Source organism: Schistocerca cancellata, chromosome 10 (assembly GCF_023864275.1).
Source record: "Schistocerca cancellata isolate TAMUIC-IGC-003103 chromosome 10, iqSchCanc2.1, whole genome shotgun sequence".
NCBI classification, from domain to species: Eukaryota; Metazoa; Arthropoda; class Insecta; order Orthoptera; family Acrididae; genus Schistocerca; species Schistocerca cancellata.
This window is the reverse complement of record NC_064635.1, coordinates 66,579,785-66,599,985: the sequence shown is the minus strand read 5'-3', so window position 1 is coordinate 66,599,985 and position 20,201 is coordinate 66,579,785. Positions and strand designations below refer to the sequence as shown.

General features: G+C 45.0%; 1 protein-coding gene across 2 annotated transcripts in view; it reads right to left on the bottom strand.

The window, feature by feature from the left end:
* LOC126106443 (uncharacterized) overlaps positions 1-19,973 on the bottom strand; it is an 82,479-nt gene extending 62,506 nt beyond the window's left edge. For both annotated transcript variants that reach the window (XM_049912723.1, XM_049912724.1), the window contains exon 1: positions 19,909-19,973. The gene's annotated coding sequence lies outside the window, so the exon portion shown is untranslated. The remainder of the gene's footprint in view (positions 1-19,908) is intronic.
* Positions 19,974-20,201: the final 228 nt, after the last annotated feature.

The following is a 20,201-nucleotide window of genomic DNA, read 5'->3' as shown; positions in this document are numbered from 1 at the left end:
ACAAATACTTTCAGAAACGACTTCCTGACACTTAAATCTATACTCGATGTTAACAAATTTCTCTTCTTCAGAAACGCTTTCCTTGCCATTGCCAGTCTACATTTTATATCCTCTCTACTTCGACCATCATCGGTCATTTTACTCCCCAAATAGCAAAACTCCTTTACGACTTTAAGTGTCTCATTTCCTAATCTAATTCCCTCAGCATCACCCGACTTAATTTGACTACATTCCATTATCCTCGTTTTGCTTTTGTTGATGTTCATCTTATATCCTCCTTTCAAGACACTGTCCATTCCGTTCAACTGCTCTTCCAAGTCCTTTGCTGTCTCTGACAGAATTACAATGTCATCGGCGAACCTCAAAGTTTTTACTTCTTCTCCATGAATTTTAATACCTACTCCGAATTTTTCTTTTGTTTCCTTTACTGCTTGCTCAATATACAGATTGAATAACATCGGGGAGAGGCTACAACCCTGTCTTACTCCTTTCCCAACCACTGCTTCCCTTTCATGCCCCTCGACTCTTATAACTGCCATCTGGTTTCTGTACAAACTGTAAATAGCCTTTCGCTCCCTGTATTTTACCCCTGCCACCTTCAGAATTTGAAAGAGAGTATTCCAGTTAACATTGTCAAAAGCTTTCTCTAAGTCTACAAATGCTAGAAACGTAGGTTTGCCTTTTCTTAATCTTTCTTCTAAGATAAGTCGTAAGGTCAGTATTGCCTCACGTGTTCCAACATTTCTACGGAATCCAAACTGATCTTCCCCGAGGTCGGCTTCTACCAGTTTTTCCATTCGTCTGTAAAGAATTCGCGTTAGTATTTTGCAGCTGTGACTTATTAAACTGATAGATCGGTAATTTTCACATCTGTCAACACCTGCTTTCTTTGGGATTGGAATTATTATATTCTTCTTGAAGTCTGAGGGTATTTCGCCTGTCTCATACATCGTGCTCATCAGATGGTAGAGTTTTGTCATGACTGGCTCTCCCGAGGCCATCAGTAGTTCAAATGGAATGTTGTCTACTCCCGGGGCCTTGTTTCGACTCAGGTCTTTCAGTGCTCTGTCAAACTCTTCACGCAGTATCTTATCTCCCATTTCGTGTTCATCTACATCCTCTTCCATTTCCATAATATTGTCCTCAAGTACATCGCCCTTGTATAAACCCTCTATATACTCCTTCCACCTTTCTGCTTTCCCTTCTTTGCTTAGAACTGGGTTTCCATCTGAGCTCTTGATGTTCATACAAGTGGTTCTCTTATCTCCAAAGGTCTCTTTAATTTTCCTGTAGGCAGTATCTATCTTACCCCTAGTGAGATAAGCCTCTACATCCTTACATTTGTCCTCTAGCCATCCCTGCTTAGCCATTTTACACTTCCTGTCGATCTCATTTTTGAGACATTTGTATTCCTTTTTGCCTGCTTCATTTACTGCATTTTTGTATTTTCTCCTTTCATCAATTAAATTCAATATTTCTTCTGTTACCCAAGGATTTCTATTAGCCCTCGTCTTTTTACCTACTTGATCGTCTGCTGCCTTCACCACTTCATCCCTCAGAGCTACCCATTCTTCTTCTACTGTATTTCTTTCCCCCATTCCTGTCAATTGTTCCCTAATGCTCTCCCTGAAACTCTCTACAACCTCTGGTTCTTTCAGTTTATCCAGGTCCCATCTCCTTAAATTCCCACCTTTTTGCAGTTTCTTCAGTTTCAATCTGCAGTTCATAACCAATAGATTGTGGTCAGAATCCACATCTGCCCCAGGAAATGTCTTACAATTTAAAACCTGGTTCCTAAATCTCTGTCTTACCATTATATGATGTATCTGATACCTACTAGTATCTCCAGGATTCTTCCAGGTATACAACCTTCTTTTATGATTCTTGAACCAAGTGTTGGCTATGATTAAGTTATGCTCTGTGCAAAATTCTACAAGGCGGCTTCCTCTTTCATTCCTTCCCCCCAATCCATATTCACCTACTATGTTTCCTTCTCTCCCTTTTCCTACTGACGAATTCCAGTCACCCATGACTATTAAATTTTCGTCTCCTTTCACTACCTGAATAATTTCTTTTATCTCGTCATACATTTCATCTATTTCTTCATCATCTGCAGAGGTAGTTGGCATATAAACTTGTACTACTGTAGTAGGCATGGGCTTTGTGTCTATCTTGGCCACAATAATGCGTTCACTATGCTGTTTGTAGTAGCTAACCCGCACTCCTATTTTTTATTCATTATTAAACCTACTCCTACATTACCCCTATTTGATTTTGTATTTATAACCCTGTAATCACCTGACCAAAAGTCTTGTTCCTCCTGCCACCGAACTTTACTAATTCCCACTATATCTAACTTTAACCTATCCATTTCTCTTTTTAAATTTTCTAACCTACCTGCCCGATTAAGGGATCTGACATTCCACGCTCCGATCCGTAGAACGCCAGTTTTCTTTCTCCTGATAAAGACGTCCTCCTGAGTAGTCCTCGCCCGGAGATCCGAATGGGGGACTATTTTACCTCCGGAATATTTTACCCAAGAGGACGCCATCATCATTTAATCATACAGTAGAGCTGCATGTCCTCGGGAAAAATTACGGCCGTAGTTTCCCCTTGCTTTCAGCCGTTCGCAGTACCAGCACAGCAAGGCCTTTTTGGTTAGTGTTACAAGGCCAGGTCAGTCAATCATCCAGACTGTTGCCCCTGCAACTACTGAAAAGGCTGCTGCCCCTCTTCAGGAACCACATGTTTGTCTGGCCTCTCAACAGATTCCCCTCCGTTGTGGTTGCACCTACGGTACGGCCATCTGTATCGCTGAGGCACGCAAGCCTCCCCACCAGCGGCAAGGTCCATGGCGCGCATCGTTCTTACGAGCACTGCAGTGGTGAGTGCGTTCAGATATAAGTCACGGTACATATTTTAGTGTTTCATAATGTTTTTCTACGTATTATTATTTACTCATTATAGTTTGAGTGTACACATATATTTTTAATAATTTTAAATTAGCTTCTGCGGAAGTGTGAGCTTGGGTTACTGAAGCAACATGAACGAAGGATTGTAAATGTGTACTGCAAAATATGCGGAAATATCCTATCAAGAACTTAGTTTTGAGAGGAACAGCGACATGATCCAACGGGGGCGACCCACAATCCCTACACAAAATCTTCCGCATTTATAAACGTTAACTAAAAGTTATGTCAGATGTCTTCAAGAGTCTTGGCACTCCTCTTACTAATGGTTATGTGGCTGTAAAGAGACAGAAAAATTGTGCTATTGGCCATGTTTGTTGGCATCGGTTAACTGATAGGTACGCTGACTTCGATAATCTGGAGTTTCTTTCACTTATGAATTATGAAAATTATAGTCTCTAACTAACTAATCAGGAGGTACTGAATAGAATTGGGGAGAAGAGAAATTTGTGGTACAATCTGACTAGAAGAAGGGCCGATTGGTAGGACATATTCTGAGGCATCAAGGGATCACGAATTTAGTACTGGAGGGAATGGGGGAGGGGGGGGGGGAGTAGAAATCGTAGAGGGAGACAGAAAGATGAATACAGTAAGCAGATTCAGAAGCATGTAGGTTCAGTAGTTACTCGGAGATGAAGCGGCTTGCACAGGATAGAATAGCATGGAGAGCTGCGTCAAAGCAGTCTTTGGACTGAAGACCACAGCAACAACAACATAGTCAATGTAAACTTCCCTGAGGCGGCATTTAATTTCTTGAAGTTATCGCACGGTGGACATTTTGATATACTTCGACTAAAGACGGCACCATCTGTGATACATTCTTCAGACGAATTCCGGAACCAGCCAGTAGTTAGACAAAGTAAATGTCTCACCTGGCCGGCCGAAGTGGCCGAGCGGTTCTAGGCGCTACAGTCTGGAACCGCGCGACCGCTACGATCGCAGGTTCGAATTCTAATTCGGGCATGGATGTGTGTGATGTCCTTAGGTTAGTTAGGTTTAAGTAGTTCTAAGTTCTAGCGGACTGATGACCTCACAAGTTAAGTCCCATAGTGCTCAGAGCTATTTTTTTTTGTCTCACCTCCTGTGGCCTCAGTGAAACTGTACCTGAGGCATCAAAACTAATTGAATTAATTTTAATTGTTCCTGCAACTACTGCTTCGGCAGAAAGATCGTTTTCGGCGTAGTAGAGAATCTAAACTTATCTTCGAAATACACAGTCGCAAACCAGACTTTCTAACCTCCCTTTAATAGAAGCCATGTGACATTATTCAGTAATACTGGGGCATGATGTGACACGACAACGGATAATCGTAAGCAGTAACATATTAATAATACTAAGAAGAATAACAATAATAATAATTACAACAATACTGTTACTTGGATAATTGTAAACAATGACCTAAACAGTAATAATAATAATTACAACAATAATACCGTCACAGTTAACAATTAGTTACAAATACCACACGCGTCGCCACTGCCTTCACACTCCCCTCCTCGACTAACTGACGATTCCTTGGTGCCTCAGAATGTGTCAGATCAATCGGTTGCTTCTTTCAGCCTGGTTTTGCCGTAAGAACAAGACCTTCGGACAGCACAGTCACAGAAATTAAATGTGAAACATTTTCGTCAAACAGTGTCAGAACTGTCGGATGAACAAACGTCATTGTATCGGGAAGCTGCAATGCAGTGTGCGGCCAACTTCAAAGCACTGAAGGCAGAGTTCGAATACCGATTTTCAGATTCTAAGGCAATGGAACCTGTTCCAGCTTCCATAGCTCAGCCTTCCCAAATAGTGAATGTGAAAGATAATTCAAATAAAATGAGTACTCTTTTCTCTTTTAGGTAGACAGAAATTGAAGAGGAAATAATTCGATTTTAAAATGATATTATGTTAAATGTAGAATACAGTGAAGATAACTTTTGCAAATTAGTGAGCCTAAAACCACACCCTAACACTGTAAAAATGGCATCGCATGTTGTACCGTTTTTTGGATCACCTTATCTATGTGTTTTCAGCTACGAACATAGTGAAATGTAAGTGTAGAAATATACTGACTGATTGTCGTCTTCCAGAATGTGTAAGTTTGGCTCAGACAAGTTATTCGCCACATTGTAAAAAAAGTTGCCAATAACATGCAAAGCCAACTATCTGACGAAACCTTTTTCAGTGTTTATGATGGTGAACATACTAAGTTTTTCCCCAGTTGTAATGTCTTGGAAATTGACTCGTAGGATTACAGGTTTTCATGGAGAGAAACTTACCTTTTACATAATTAAAATGGTTAATTTTGTCTACGGTATTGTTTTGTACTTAAACCTTCATGAATTTTTAAGTCTGTAGATCTCTAAATGGACTAAATTGCATCCGGTAGACCTCAAGCCTAAATGGGTCGAACCGCGCTGGTGCAGAGTGCGGAGTGTGGGCCGCAGTGGTCGCCAAACTGTGGCGGTCCCACTACGTGTGCAGGCAGGCAGGCACGCATCCGGGAAAGTGCGTGCCTCTGCACGCACCCACGCATCCACTTTCTGCGGGAGGCGGAGGCTCCGGTTGGTCTGCCTGACGTCACGCCTCACTTCCGGACACGCTACCACTTCTACGAGGATGACATTCCAACTTTCTACAAAAACAATGAAAGGAAAACTTCTTTTCCTGTACAAACGCTTTGTTGAAATTTCCTTTCAGATTACATCTGCATCTACACTCCGGAAGCCACATTACGGTATGTGGCGGAGGGTACTTTGTGTACCAGGATTACTCCCCATCCCCTTGCTGCTCCAGTCATGAATGTGCCGCGGGGAGAATAATTACTTGATAAGCAAAAAATGGTGTACTATACCATTTCTAGGTCAGGTATCACAGACTATAGCCAAAGCACTGAAATCCTGCAAGTATAGGGTTTCCTACTATGTCAGGAACACTACAGCCCAGTGTGTTTTTAATAGCAAAGATAAGATCCAGTTATTAGCCAACAGTGGGGTATACAAAATCACCTTTTCTGATTGTGACAAATTTTACATTGGTCAGTCAGGCAGAGACATATCAACTAGGCTGGCTGAACATGAACGCAGCTGGAGGTTGCAGAATTCAGACTCTGCATTTGCTGAGCATGTACTGAGTGAGGGTCACAACTACCAGCCAGTGTCCTATGTACTTCACTTAGCAAACAAAGGCCATAAACTCAACCTGCTGGAAGCCCTGGAAATTAACAAACATCTTGCTCACAGTCCAGATCTCATCCTAAATGACCAGACACAACTCAACACTTCCCCTCTCCTAAACTTCATATAATCATCTTTGTTGTTCATTACTTCCCACACTCTCTCTTCCTACATATTCCCATTTTCCTGTAGTCATTAAGTTGTTTTATTTGTTGCAGTTGTCTTTGTATTCCACATATGCTGTAGTTTCAATAGTTAAGGGTTTGCTTTTAACTTGTACTTGTATTACTGTCCATGTTTAACTCGCCTTGTAGTTGTCTCATCAAATACTGTTCATATTTTACTTTGCTCATTTATTTAATGTAAACTGGTATACAGCCACTGCTTTGATTATAATGTTAATGTTAAAATGCAGTACCACCACACTCTCAAACTGTAGGTTCCCTCAAACACCTCAATTTTCCTGCATTTATTAATTTCTGTTTATTGTATTGATATGGCTTAAGTTCCTCGTGTATTCTGTATTTACATTGACAACTGTCTCTTCTTTTTTAATTGGTTGTGTATTACTCTCCATGTTTCATACCTCTTGATGCAGCCTTGCCTAGTACTAATTTTATCTTATTTCAATAGCTTTGTTTATCAATAGAAACTGTTATTTAGGCATGCTATTCTTATTTTGTGCTAAAGGTTTTCCTGTCAACTCCATTGTTATTTATGTACTGTTCAGTTTTTACTATTTCATTGCAAAGATGTTACTCACTGTATGTTTCTACTTCACTCTAGATGTGTTACTTCTCTTCCAATGTTGTCTGCTAACATTTAACTTCTTTGGTGATAACACTCAGTAAATGCCTGAAGATAGCCTTGTACGCCGAAAGCCGGTTAGCAATAAAAATAATATTGTAGAACAAAAGCAAACTGGTGCTTTTCATTTATTATTATAACGTTGTTCTACCAAGAACCGACGGAATATTCTGTTAATACTTGATAAGCCACTATGTGAACTCGAATCTCTCTAGCCTTACGTCCCTGATCTTTCCGCGAAATATACGTAGGAGGAAGCAATATGCAATATGCAATGACTGAATCACGAAGTCAACAAATTACCTTCTCTTAAGAAAGAGGAATACGCTCCACAACTGTGACCGAGTGAGGTGGCGCAGTGGTTAGCACACTGGACTCACATTCGGGGGGACGACAGTTCAAACCCACGTCCGGCCATCCAGATTTAGGTTCTCCGCGATTTTTCTAAATCGCTCCAGGCAAATGCCGGGATGGCTCCTTTGAAAGGGCACGGCCGATTTCCTTCCCCATCCTTGACACAATCCGAGCATTTTGCTCCGTCTCTAATGACCTCGATGTCAACGGGATGTTAAATCTAATCTTCCTTCCTTCCACGACTGTGGTCGTTTCCGTACCAGCTCTATTAGAGCAGATCCAGATTTCGGCTGGTTATCAGTGTAAAGAATAAAAGAGGTTCAAATGGCTCTTAGCACTAAGGGACTTGACATCTGAGGTCATTGGTCCCCTAGAACTTAGAACTACTTAAACCTAACTAACCTAAGGACATCACACACATCCATGCCCGAGGCAGGATTCGAACCTGCGACCGTAGCAGTCGCGCGGTCTTGGACTGAAGCGCCTAGATCCGCTCGGCCACAGCAGCCGGCTAATAAAAGAAGTACGTAGTCAGAGCATAGTACATAATTGCCACTCAAGACATAGCCTATAACGGTTGTACATTAAACTGCGTGCTAGTATTTCGGAGTTGTTATACATGCCCTAGTACATCTACACCTGTTGTTCAGGTTTGCCACACTTCATCAAAGACTACGGTGTAATGCATGTAGGCTTTGCAGAGAGCACATACGTCGGTCAATAAGTAATATGAGCCACATACCTCGTCAGCACAATTAAAATAAATAAAAAAGGAAAAAAGTATTTAAATCAATTCCAATAGTCGGAGCATGCATCCTGTGCCTCCTAGCTGTTTGTAAATTTTTATACATCTGATTTTAATCATGCTTTTAAAAATTAAAATAATTGACTCACAAGGAGTGAACGTCGCATTTTTATGTTTCTGATATTAGCTGTTAAATGTGGCAGTAAGTCAATAGTCTTACTTGTATTTTATTTTTTTCCTACGTAACTTTTAAATTTTATTGAAGACTGCAATTGCTTTACTGTGAAGGTTATGTATTGCGTAGTGTGTATAGAGGGCGCCACACAGCCATCTGATCTGTTCTCTGCAAAGCCCACCTTCAGTACACAGTAGTTTTTAATAAACTGCGACAAGAGCCCGCACAACAGGTGCAGATGTACTCGGGCATGTATAACAACTCCGTAATACTGGTATGTAATTTAACGTACAAGCGATACAGGTTATCTCATGAGCTGTAATTTTTGTATAATATGCTCTGGCTATGTACTTCTTGTATTCTTAGCACTGATAATGGCTACTCCCTACCCGAAATCTGGATCTGCTATAATAAAGGTAGAACGGAAACAACGACTGATGGCTGCTCTTTAACCATTTTGAATCATGAAGTTTTGCCAGAAAAAGACGTGTACGGATTCCAGTGATTGGTTGTAGAATAAGTGAGATTACTCCTGAACGTCGGTCAGGGGGCATGAAGAGGGCTTAGTGTAAAGCTGAAACTGGTAACAAAGATTAAAGCAAAACTGGAAATTCAGACGGCTGAAGGAGTTGTGATTTGACATTGTAAAGCTCCTATATTACAAGGCAAGACACTAAAATGGATATTGACGTCCATCGTATCGTCTATTTTGATGTGTATTGTTTATGGAAATGAATGCTCATAACCAGCTGCAATAAGGTAACTTTTCTTTTAAATATTTTACACGACACGACGGCTTATTTCCATTACCAAGTGAGAACTAGTTCGAAGTGACAACCATAGTAAAGTCTTTCTGCCAAGTCTCGGTAAGTATAATACACTCCTGGAAATTGAAATAAGAACACCGTGAATTCATTGTTCCAGGAAGGGGAAACTTTATTGACACATTCCTGGGGTCAGATACATCACATGATCACACTGACAGAACCACAGGCACATAGACACAGGCAACAGAGCATGCACAATGTCGGTACTAGTACAGTGTATATCCACCTTTCGCAGCAATGCAGGCTGCTATTCTCCCATGGAGACGATCGTAGAGATGCTGGATGTAGTCCTGTGGAACGGCTTGCCATGCCATTTCCACCTGGCGCCTCAGTTGGACCAGCGTTCGTGCTGGACGTGCAGACCGCGTGAGACGACGCTTCATCCAGTCCCAAACATGCTCAATGGGGGACAGATCCGGAGATCTTGCTGGCCAGGGTAGTTGACTTACACCTTCTAGAGCACGTTGGGTGGCACGGGATACATGCGGACGTGCATTGTCCTGTTGGAACAGCAAGTTCCCTTGCCGGTCTAGGAATGGTAGAACGATGGGTTCGATGACGGTTTGGATGTACCGTGCACTATTCAGTGTCTCCTCGACGATCACCAGTGGTGTACGGCCAGTGTAGGAGATCGCTCCCCACACCATGATGCCGGGTGTTGGCCCTGTGTGCCTCGGTCGTATGCAGTCCTGATTGTGGCGCTCACCTGCACGGCGCGAAACACGCATACGACCATCATTGGCACCAAGGCAGAAGCGACTCTCATCGCTGAAGACGACACGTCTCCATTCGTCCCTCCATTCACGCCTGTCGCGACACCACTGGAGGCGGGCTGCACGATGTTGGGGCGTGAGCGGAAGACGGCCTAACGGTGTGCGGGACCGTAGCCCAGCTTCATGGAGACGGTTGCGAATGGTCCTCGCCGATACCCCAGGAGCAACAGTGTCCCTAATTTGCTGGGAAGTGGCGGTGCGGTCCCCTACGGCACTGCGTAGGATCCTACGGTCTTGGCGTGCATCCGTGCGTCGCTGCGGTCCGGTCCCAGGTCGACGGGCACGTGCACCTTCCGCCGACCACTGGCGACAACATCGATGTGCTGTGGAGACCTCACGCCCCACGTGTTGAGCAATTCGGCGGTACGTCCACCCGGCCTCCCGCATGCCCACTATACGCCCTCGCTCAAAGTCCGTCAACTGCACATACGGTTCACGTCCACGCTGTCGCGGCATGCTACCAGTGTTAAAGACTGCGATGGAGCTCCGTATGCCACGGCAAACTGGCTGACACTGACGGCGGCAGTGCACAAATGCTGCGCAGCTAGCGCCATTCGACGGCCAACACCGCGGTTCCTGGTGTGTCCGCCGTGCCGTGCGTGTGATCATTGCTTGTACAGCCCTCTCGCAGTGTCCGGAGCAAGTATGGTGGGTCTGACACACCGGTGTCAATGTGTTCTTTTTTCCATTTCCAGGAGTATAGTTCTCGTAGTTATTGAAACTTAAACATACGTTTTTTGTCAGATATTTTAACAGTTTAGTTTTGACAGTTCTTCACCATGCTGCTATGTGTTTTGAGAGTTCTTCACTATGATTCTACATGTTTAGCACTATCGTAAACAACTTCCAAAACTGAACCGGCAAAATATCTAATAAAACGTATTTTTACGTTTCGCTTACTATAAGAACTATTACACTTATCGGCACGTGATAGAAAGAGTTTACTATAGACGCAATATGGTCGTCACTTCCAACATGATGGAAATAAGCCGAAACAGGCCCGTCCTGTAAAATACTAAAAAACATATTACCTTATTGCAGCTGGTTTGAAGCATTCATTTCCATAATGTCTTATACCGACGTATACTATGCTTTGGGCCGAACACAACGTAGAATGGGTTGTTTACTTATGAATGTTTATACAGGTAATGGGAATGTGTATGAACATGTTGAAACGATTAAAAAGAATATCTCGCTTGAAAATATACTTTTTTTTAGTTACACGGTATTTATGATAACATGAGTATTGTTTATACCAAAAGGAGGGTACGCCAGTCAATTCCATTACCATTTTCTATTATTTACGTTTGTCCTATGGTTACAGATTTTGGTATAAGACTGAATTCTTCCCGATGAGCATGTGGCAGTAACTAAAAGATTTGGAAGTACTACTATTTTTTCCAATGTATCTCATAATTACTGGTGTGTGACGTGTATTCTTTTGATCTTAACACCTCAATTACCGTAAGGGCGTAACTTGATTTCCAGGTACGATTCACGACCCACCCTCACAGCTTCGCTTCCGCCCGTACCTGGGCACCTCCTGTCCTAGTTTGCACGCTCGACAGGAGTTGTGCCGCATGCGTGGGAGGACAGGCACCCGTGCGAGGGAGGATATCCTGGAGAAATGGCTGAGGCGCGGGTCCCGCTAGCTACGCAGCAGGCGTTCTGCGAAATTAGGAAAGCAGCGGTTGAGGTACAGGCGGAAGCGAAGCTGTGAGGGCGGACCGCGACTCGCGCACGCATAGCTCAGTCAGTTGCCCGTCAAAGGCAGATGTCCTGGGTTCGACTTCCATTCCGGCACACAGTCTTAATTCGCCAGCAAGTTTCAGACCAGCACACACTCCGCTGCAGGATAAATGCCCCATTCCTGGAAATCGTTATACCGTTTCTTGAAATATCCGCCTTTAAAATACACCACCAGCCATTAAAACTGCTACACCACGAAGATGACGTGCTACAGACGCGAAATTTAACCGACAGGAAGAAGATGCTGTGTTATGCATTCACACAAGGTTGGCGCCGGTGCCGACACCTACAACGTGCTGACATGAGGAAAGTTTCCAATCGATTTCTCATACACAAACAGCACTTGACCGGCGTTGCTTGATGAAACGTTGTTGTGATGCCTCGTATAAGGAGGATAAATGCGTACCATTATGTTTCCGACTTTCATAAAGGTCGGATTGTAGCCTATCGAGGTTCCGCGAGGTATCGCGACATTGCTGCTCGCGTTGGTCGAGATTCAATGACTGTTAGCAGAATATGGAATCGGTGGGTTAAGGAGGGTAATACGGAACGCCGTGCTGGATCCCAACGGCCTCGTATCACTACCAGTCGAGATGACAGGCATCTTATCCACATGGCTATAACGAATCGTGAAGCCATGTCTCGATCCCTGAGTCAGCAGATGGGGACGTTTGCAAGACAACAACCATCTGCACGAACAGTTCGACGACGTTTGCAGCAGCATGGACTTTCAGTTCGAAGACAATGGCTACGGTTACCCTTGACGCTGCATTACAGACGGGAGCGCTTGCGATGGTGTACTCAACGACGATCCTGGGTGCACGAATGGAAAAAAAAAAAATGGTTCAAATGGCTCTGAGCACTATGCGACTTAACATCTGTGGTCATCAGTCCCCTAGAACTTAGAACTACTTAAACCTAACTAACCTAAGGACATCGCACACATCCATGCCCGAAGCAGGATTCAAACCTGCGACCGTAGCGGTCACGCGGTTCCAGACTGAAGCGCCTAGAACCGCACGGCCACACCGGCCGGCGCACGAATGGAAACACGTCATTCTTTCGGATGAACGTTTACAGCATTATGATAGTCGCATCCGTGTTTGGCGACATCGCGGTGAACGCACATTGGAAGCGTGTATTCGTCATCGCCATACTGGCGTATCACCCGACGTGATGGTATGGGGTGCCATGGGTTACACGTCTCTGTCACCTCTTGTTCGCACTGACGGCACTTAGAACAGTGGACGTTACATTTCAGATGTGTTACGACCCGTGGCTCTACCCTTCATTCGATCCCTGTGAAACCCTACGTTTCAGCCGGATAATGCACGACCACATGTTGCAGGTCCCGTACGGGCCTTTCTGAATACAGGAAATGTTCGACTGCTGCCCTGGCCAGCACATTCTCCAGATCTCTCAGCAATTGAAAACGTCTGGTCAATGGTGGCCGAGCAACTGGCTCGTCACAATACGCCAGTCACTTCTCTCGATGAACTGTGGTATCGTGTTGAAGCTGCATGTGCAGCTGTACCTGTACACTCCATCCGAGCTCTGTTTGACTCAATGCCCAGGCGTATCAAGGCCGTTATTACGGCCAGAGGTGGTTGTTCTGGATACTGATTTCCCAGGATCGATGCACCGAAATTGCGTGAAAATGTAATCACATGTCAGTTCTAGTATCATATATTGACCAATGAATACCCGTTTATCATCTGCATTTTTTCTTGGTGTAGCAATTTTAATGGCCAGTAGTGTACGTTCACTTTCGGATGCGTTCCGGAACATTTTTTTTTTTTTTCCACTCTGATGTTGGTACTTCAGGATACGAATACATATCGAAGATACATAGTATGGATGACGTTGTGCACAATAAAAAAACCATTAACATATTGTATGGCGCATTTATACAGCCAATTTATTCCTATTACCTGCATTCACAACTTACGTTGTCAAAACACTGGCAGAGATCGTAACAGAAGTGACGCATGCAGGTCAAAGGAATATATTAGTTTTGTGTACGCCATACTGTTTCTCAATGGTTTTTCATCGTGCACAATTTCAGCCGTGTTATGCATCTTCGATGTGTACTCGTATTCTGTGAAAGGACAACTGGTCTATGAGATCAGAAATATGTATTTTCGATGATGACATGTTACACACTGGTCAGACATACACTACTGGCCATTAAAATTGCTGCACCAAGAATAAATGCAGTTGATAAACGAGTATTCATTGAACGAATATATTATACTAGAACTGACATGTCATTCCATTTTCACGCAATTTGGGTGCATAGATCCTGAGAAATCAGTACCCAGAACAGCCACCTCTGGCCGTAACAACGGCATTGATACGCATGGGTATGGAGTCAAACAGAGCGTGGATGGCGTGTACAGGTACAGCTGCCCATGCACCTTCAAAACGATACCACAGTTCATCAAGAGTAGTGACTGGCGTATTGTGACGAGTCAGTTGCTCGGCCACCATTGACCAGACGTTTTCAGTTGGTGAGAATGTGCTGGCCAGGGCAGCAGTCGAACATTTTCTATATCCAGAAAGGCCCGTACAGGACCTCCAAGATGCGGTCGTGCATTATCCTGCTGAAATTTAGGGTTTCGCAGGGATCGAATGAAGGGTAGAGCCACGGGTAGTAACACATCTGAAATGTAACGTCCACTGTTCAAAGTGCCGTCAATGCGAACAAGAGGTGACAGAGACGTGTAACCCATGGCACCCCATACCATCACGTCGGGTGATACGCCAGTATGGCGATGACGAATACACGCTTCCAATGTGCGTTCACCGCGATGTCGCCAAACACGGATGCTGTAAACAGAACCTGATTCATCCGAAAAAATGACGTTTTGCCATTCGTTCACCCAGGTTCGTCGTTGAGTACACCATCACAGGCGCTCCTGTCTGTGATGCAGCGTCGAGGGTAACCGCAGCCATGGTCTCCGAGCTGATAGTCCATGCTGCTGCAAACGTCGTCGAACTGTTCGTGCAGATGGTTGTTGTCTTGCAAACGTCCCCATCTGTTGATTGGAATCTAGACGTGGCTTCACGATCCGTTACAGCCATGCGAATAACATACCTGTCATCTCGACTGCTAGCGATACGAGGCCGTTGGGATCCGGCACGCCGTTCCGTGTTACCCTCCTGAACCCACCGATTCCATATTCTGCTAACAGTCACTGGATCTCGACCAACGCGAGCAGCAATGTCGCGATACGATTAACCGAAATTGCGATAGGCTACAAATCCGACCTTTATCAAAGTCGGAAACATGATGGTATGAAATTCTTCTCCTTACACGAGGCATCACAAGAACGTTTCACGAGGCAACGCCGGTCAACTACTGTTTGTGTATGAGAAATCGGTTGTAAACTTCCCGCATGTCAGCACGTTGTAGGTGTCGCCATCGGCGCCAACCTTGTGTGAATGCTCTGAAATGCTAGAGATTTGCATATCGAAGCATCTTCTTCCTGTCGGTTAAATTTCGCGTCTGTAGCACGTCATCTTCGTGGTGTAGCAATTTTAGTGGCCAGTAGCGTATTTTAATATTTCAGCACGCACTTGAGAGTGGGTACGAAGCTGAAATCATGAAATGTAAAATAAATGAACAATCGACAGTGAAATGGCGGAAATTTCTCACGCTCTTACGGAAACAAATGGTTCAAATGGCTCTGAGCGCTATGGGACTTAACATCTGAGGCCATCAGTCCCCTAGACTTAGAACTACTTAAACCTAACTAACCTAAGGACATCACACACATCCACGCCCGAGGCAGGGTTCGAACCTGCTACCGTAGCGGTTGCGCGGTTGCAGAGTTACGAAAACAGCTTATACGTCGACGCAGATGTAGAACAGAACACCGGACAGATTAGAGTGGTAGAAAACGGAAACAGGTGAACGCGCAAACGGAATCGCATAGCTCGCGTGTGGCGTGGGAGCGGCGTAAGGGAGTCGAAGCGGTGAACAGCGGGCGAGCCGGCGCGGCGCGCTTCTGCCGTGACCTCGCCTCGGTCAGTCAGCTGAGAGCGCAGCCAGCCAGCCGCAGGCGGGGGGGCCGCACGGGAGAAAGCCGGATGCGGCAGCGGCAGCGGCGGCCCACATACCGGAGAGGCGCAGCCGCGGCTAGCGAGGCGACTGGCCCCCCGAAACAAAGGCCAGCCCGACCCAGCCACTAAGCTCCCGAGAAACCAACATCCATTTCCGACAAAAAAAAAAAAAAAAACAGTGAATTAGGCAGTTGAATGGTGCAATGAGCCGTCTCTATAGTTACGATTTCGTTATTTCCCTCTGCGAGTGCTGTGGATAGGAAAAAAAATGTTCAAATGTGTGTGAAATCTTATGGGACATAACTGCTGAGGTCATCAGTCCCTAAGCTTACACACTACTTAACCTAAATTGTCCCAGGCACAAACACACACACCCATGCCCGAGGGAGGACGCGAACCTCCGCCGGGATCAGCCGCCCAGTCTCTGACTGCAGCGCCCTAGACCGCTCGGCTGTGGATAGAATTTCGACGTCTAGATGAACGAAAATACCGCTGCCGTATCTATCAAGTGGTCTTTCGACGGCATATAGCGTTCCGTTTATCTTCGGTCTACGCATGTCGCAGCTCCTATTTGTTCCTTGTATGCACAGCACGTGACATTGGTGCTGTATGCAAAGTTCTTGTAACATTTCTTCTCTCGCTGATGTTATTCCATTTATCTTGTTTGAGATAGTGCTTAGCTGTGGCCACAAAAACGACTTGTACACTGAATAGACAAAGAAACTGGTACACTTGCCTAATATCGTGCAGGGCACCCTCGAGCACACCAAAGTGCCGCAGCACCATGTAGCATGGAGTCGACTAATGTCTGAAGCAGCCCGTCCGGTTAGCCGTGCGGTCTAACGCACTGCTTTCCGGGCGGGAAGGCGTGCTGGTCTCCGGCACGAATCCCTCCGGCGGATTAGTGTCGAGGTCCGATGTGTCGGCCAGTCTGTGGATGATTTTTGGGGCGGTTTTCCATCTGCCTCGGTGAATGCGGGCTGGTTCTCCTTATTCCGCCGTCGGCGATTGCTCCGCAAACACTTTCTCCACGTACGCGTACACCATAGTTACTCTACCACGCAAATATTGCGGCTACACTCGTCGGAGCCGGCCGCGGTGGCCGAGCGGTTCTAGGCGCTTCAGCCCGGAACCGCGCTGCTGCTACAGTTGCAGGTTCGAACCCTGCCTCAGGTATGGATGTGTGTGATGTCCTTAGGTTAGTTAGGTTTAAGTAGTCCTAAGTCTAGGGGACTGATGACCTCAGATGTTAAGTCCAATAGTGCTTAGAGCCATTTGAACCATTTGTTTATTTACATATACATTCTTAATTTCCTGCAAGGAAGCAAGGAGAACGAGCCGGATTACTAGGAAGTCATGATGCAGGTTTTGTTTACTTGTCCAAATCGTTTATATAGATAAAGAACAGCACAGGGCCTATAACACTACCTTGGGGAACGCCAGAAATCACTTCTGTTTTACTCGATGACTTTCCGTCAGTTACTACGAACTGTGACCTCTCTGACAGGAAATCACAGATCCAGTCACATAACTGAGACGATATTCCATATGGAAGCAAATTCACTACGAGCCGCTTGTGCGGTACAGTGATACAGTGTCCAATTTATGGATGCCCGTCTTGTTACATGACGAGGGACTTCGGCTGATGATATGTATGAGAAAAAGTACCTCCACGGCTGTATCTTGAGAATGTCTTTATTCTATCACGTGACTAGTTTCAGCGGCACATTACCGCCAACCCCAGGCCTCACCATTCCGGAAAGAGTATTTGACTTCATTGGTGCCTTTACTGTGGGTTTCTTGTTACTAGCACACGTGGGTTAGCTTTCATTAGGAGTCTATTCTCGACACCGCGAGAGTCAAATTTCCCAAATACTGTTGTCATACGTCCTCCTCTTATTCGTCGTCCAGGTGCGAATGTGGAGTTTCGATGAAATGGAGCAATTGCAACACAGCGGAATGGAAGAGTTTTCCAGGGACATCTCGACACGCTGCATTGCTTCCGCTGTATCCACACTGCAGCCGTAGAATGACGCGAGAGCAATGTCGACTTGGTACACAGATCTTTTAACGACTATAACTGTGTGTCTAAGTACAGGGAGTTTCATGCAGGTAACAGAGTGAACGCGGATGATGAGATTCCGGCCACGTTACGCGATACGCGACTTGTCGATTCGCTGGTGTCCAAAACCAACTCGAACACAAGTTGTACTCTCTAAACAGCTGTATAAAATTGTCGCTATGGTTCCACCAGAGAGTTTTGCTCGTCTAGTCTTTGTGGTAGCTAATCTCGAAACGTCGACTGTACATAAATTTGGAGGTTTATCGGCACGTGATCTTGACGAGTGCTAGAACACAGACGTATTTTAAAATCATTTTATTACATTCTAGCCGTTCGAGTAGCGGCACTTGCCTTGTTACAAGAAATACGCAAAAAGAAACGAAACAAAAAGCACGTAGTATGTCCGAAGAATGGAACCCGCGTCTTCTAAATACGGTGTCGCCAACGTTCATTGCCCGGAGTCCAAACGCAGGACTCTGCTGATCTGTGGGGTTCCAAATGAAGCCGCTGTTCTTCTTCCTTATGATGCCTGTACGTCTTGCAGTACCATCATTAAGTATTTTTAATACGCTCAGTAAAATGCAAACGCACTTTAAGTCATAGCCACTGTAAGAAAATTTGCTTAAATATATTTCAAGTCTATTCCAAGTTTCACTTTATTGTCTAAATTGTTAGGTACTGTGACACCATCTTTTCGTTATGCTACAGTTTGCCATTGCAACGAAATCTTGTTACTGTGATGTCACTTGGCGAGTTCATAAAAGATTTTATCTACAAACGTTATTTTGTGGCCTGTAACTCATCCCATAGCGTAGAGAGTGCTTTACAGGTCATGCTACAAACTTCTAGAAGCTGTAGATGGGGCCTAGTCGACCAAGTTTTACACAGGAAACGTCATCCAGCGGCGCTGTAAACCGTCAAAGTGATAGGTGCCGGGGCCTGTAAATGTGTCTATATACAGGCTAATACCGTGACGACGTTACAAGCTTTCTAGTACGACGGAGAAGGATAAGTGTATCAATTTGAGGTCAGGGTCCCCGTACCGGAAAGCAGCGAGTCGAAAGTTACGAGCGAAATCGGTCTCATACCTATGACAGTGGAATACATGTACTGTTACTCTTGTTGCTAAGACTGTAGGTCAGGCAACTTTCAGAGCTGGTAGTATGGACCAAAACAAGGACAAAATGTCTTGTAAACTTGGACACTGAACTGCATACCTGTGGAGCCATGAGCACTTGTTCTTCTTCGCTACTGTTTCGTCTACTGAACAAGTTGTCATAGCTCCTCAGGTATGCAGTTTTAGGGTCCACGTTTAATCGACGTTTTCTCCTTGTTTTGGTCCATACTACCACCTCTGGAAGTTGCCTACCCTACAGTGTTAGCAGCAGCCAGTACACGTATTCCACTGTCAGAGCTATCAGAACGGTTGTCGCCCATGACTATCGACTCGTTTGTTTCCGGCACAGGGATCCTTACCTCAAATTGATACAGTTATCCTTCTCCATCATCCTAGAGAGTTTGTAACGACCTCACGGAATCACTCTGCATGAAATAATTTACAGGCGTCGCTGCCTGTGACTTTAACGCTCTGGAGCATCACTGAATCATGTTTCCGGACATCGGTTCCTATCCAAAACTTGATCTGCTAAGCCTCCTCTACAACCTCTGAAAGTGTGTAACATGAATTGTGAAACACCTCGTAGTTGCGAAGCTTGCTGAAGCAACAGAACAAAGTTTACAGATAAAATTACTTATTAACTCGCAAAGTAACAACACAATAACACTTCGTTGCACTGGTAACCTGTAGAAGGAGGGAAACATGGTGCTGCGGTACCTGACAGTCTAGAGAACAACGTAAATCTCACAATAGACCAAAAATGTTTATAGGCGTAATTTCGTTAGAACGGACATTACTTAGGTGTTGTATTTCACAGACTGTAATAAAAATACGCACTGACGGCGACAAAAGGGTGCTGGAACTGCTTTGGGCACAAGCAAGAACAACGGTCAGTTTTCTGCGAAGCGGGCGAACATCGATTCCTGTAAATTAATCTGCATACACGGCTGCTTTAAAGGCGATCGTGACTGACTCTCCAGTTTATCTCCGAAACTAGTAGCCTGCCGATGTGACAAGTGAAGTATTTTTTTCCTCGCTTATCGAGATTGCTTTTGATGTTAAATATTCCGAATCACATTCTGGTTAAGCACATCGTTACTCACCGTTGTTGCTGTCGGTGTGGGGCGGCTGGCTTAGCGGAAGACGTCCCGTGGCGGCGGCTGCAGTGGTCGGCGGCTGAGTATCGTCCCTGGCCGTGAACCCGGCTATATAAGAGCGACACACTTCTGGCGCTCCCCCCCTCCCCCTCCCCCCGGCCTGGGGCCGCCTAACGGCAGACCACTTTCCTCCTCGCGGACCTATTGAGGCTACGCCGCCGCTCTCGGGCTGTTCGCACTCGCCAGGGAAGCGCCTCACCTCCGACAGCTAAAACACAATAAAATAAAGAAAATCCTAA